This window comes from Prionailurus viverrinus, chromosome B3 (assembly GCF_022837055.1).
Source record: "Prionailurus viverrinus isolate Anna chromosome B3, UM_Priviv_1.0, whole genome shotgun sequence".
NCBI lineage: Eukaryota > Metazoa > Chordata > Mammalia > Carnivora > Felidae > Prionailurus > Prionailurus viverrinus.
The window spans coordinates 135,541,509-135,544,320 of record NC_062566.1 but is presented as its reverse complement, the minus strand read 5'-3'; positions in this window follow the sequence as shown (position 1 = coordinate 135,544,320).

The window sequence follows — 2,812 nt, the reverse complement described above, 5'->3', positions numbered from 1 at the left end:
GAGGGAGGGAAGGAGGCAGGAAGGAATGGAAGGAGGAAGGAAAAAAAAAGAAGGAATAAAAGAAAGAAGGAAAGAACCCTCCTCCCATCCCAGTGCTTGTATTTGGTTGGGCACTGAGTTAAATCTCCTCCAGATAAGGGAAAAACGCTGTCTTGTTATAGCATCATCGGGCTTATTAGATGAGAATCTTTCCAAGCTCAAAAACATCAGATTTCTTTTTCCCCTGCTCTCCCTACCACCTTAAAACTGTGTTCTTGTCATGTGTCTGTGTCAGACGTCTTGGTGTTAGGACAAAAACAAAACAAAACAAAACAAAAAAGTAGGGAACTGTGGTAGGGGCACAAAAAAAAGCAAGGTGGATTAGAGGGATGTCTTAAAATTGAATAAACTATGAATCCTGACCACTTAATTTTATTGTTTATTTATTATTATTATTTTTTTTTTTAAGTAGGCTTCATGCCCAGCACAGAGCCCAACACAGGGCTTGAACTCACAACCCTGAGATCAAGACCTGAGCTGAGGCCAAGAGTCGGACGCTTATCCGACTGAGCCCCCCTGGGGCCCCTTGATTCCATCTTTTAACAAAAAGAAAACAATTGATCGAGGCCACACACGAGAACACATCCCGCGCTCAGCAAACCTTGGGGAAAAGGCCTTCCAAGTTCAAGGTGCTACTCTCTTGTCCTATGTTCACCGAAATAAAAATCTCAGATCAAAAGCATCTGTCCTCTCCCTTGTATATGTCAAAATGTAATTGGCAACGGTTGGGGTTTGTTGCCTTTATTGCTTTTAATAGCTGTATAGCCACTGATTGCCCAAGCTGATGGTTAATTTAATTTCTGTCAATACAATATTGGGGCTGTCTGCATATTCAGACCATGATTAACTGCTGGAGAGTCCATAACACTGGTGTTATTATTACTGCGTTTAACTACCTCTCGGGAGAAGACAAATTAAATTATGTCGAAAATGCTGTTGATTATCATTACGAACTTATTTGTAGAGCACAATTACTGATCTGTTGTAAAATAAATCAAATTTTTTATCATCTTGGTATAAATTAACTTTACTGTAGGAGACTGGAGAGTGGGGCCTGAAAGAGTTTGGGCCTCCTTGTGTAAGTCGACAGAGAACTGCATTAAAATAATAATCACACGCGAACGTAATATTCCATTTTAATAATGAGCTACTTCATGACCAAGAGTGCCTCGTAGATTACGGGATTTCAACAATAAAGCGGCAAGCTCAACGTGGGCTGGGCGTTGTTGACGCCAACGCGGGTTGAGACCGGGGGATGAATTATTCCCCGGCTGTGACTCCAATTCAATGTGAAATCACCACTCAAGTCATTTAGGGAAGGCGGCTTTAAGAACGCAATTACATTAATAGCTTACACGCGATCATCAGTTGGCTTCTGCCATTTCTTGACAATTTACTAGGTTCTGTTGCCGGAACGCAAGTTAGACCGAACCCGTCGCGCGGGATCCCTCAGCCATAGCCCGTCACCCTTTCAACCGCAAGGACCAAGGACCCCGGGCCCCGGGGGCCGCCGAGGTTCAGACTCGCCATCACATAATTAACCGTACTTGATCTCAAGCTGTCCGTTAAGGGCCGATGAAGGCAAGAATGTTGCATGCCCCTCTTGTTATTTTGAGCAATTTCTGCACCTTTAAACATTGCTCAAATCGGTGAGCAATTCGAGTAAGAAATATGTACCACTGGGGCCCTTTATTTAAATCCATGTGGCACAGCGGGGCAGCAGACTGGGAGCATAACAATTTCAGTTCTGGCCCTGCCACCGACAGGCTGCTCTTGGGCAAGATGACCCATCTTGCTGGGCCTTGGTTTCCTCTCTTTTTCTTTTTTTCTTTTTTAGAGACAGAGAGCCAGACAGAGGGCAGGGAAGGGGATGGGGGTGGGGGGGGTGGTGGGGAGAGAAAATCTTAAGCAGGCTCCACATTCAGCACAGAGCCCCACGCAGGGCTCGGTCCCGCGACCCTGGGATCATGACATTAGCCGAAATCAAGCATTGGTTTCTCAACCAACTGAGCCAGCCAGGCACCCCTCATGTCCTCTTTTATTAAATGGGGATGTTTGGGCGGGGGGGGGGGCGCCTAGGTAGCTCCGTCGGTTAAGCGCCTGACTTCGGCTCAGGTTACGATTTCGCGATTCGTGGGTTCGAGCCCCGCATCGGGCTGTGTGCTGACCAGCTCGGAGCCTGGAGCCTGCTTCGGATTCTGTGTCTCCCTCTCTCTGCCCCTCCCCAACTCATACTCTGCACTTCTCTCTCTCTCTGTCTCTCAAATAAATAAACATTAAAAATTGTTTTAATAATAATAATAATAAATAAAATGGGGCGTTTGGGGTTTCGTGGCTTATTTAAGTCTACTAATTTTTCTATGTTGTGTGACAAACTGCCCCAAACTTAAGGGCTTGACCAAACACCCATATATTGATTGGCTCACAGTTCTGTGGGTCAGGAGTCTAGCTGGAAAGGGAGCCAGAAGTTACAGAAGCACAGCTTTAAGGTAAAGAATGTTACGGTTTGCCACCAACCCCCGGAAGCCAGGAGGCAGGCATGGAACGCTCCTTTACAGGCTCCAGAAGGAGCCAACCTTGCTGACCCCTTGATTTGAGACTTCTAGGCTCCAGAACGTTCAGAGAACTATCTTCTGTGGTTTGGAGCCTCCTCGTTCAGTCATTTGATAGGTAAGCCCAAGGAAATGAAGACAGAGTATGACCTCTCTGGGGCAGGAGGCGCACCCTCTATACAAAGCCTGTCCTCTGCGCCGGGCACTGAGGACTCTAATAA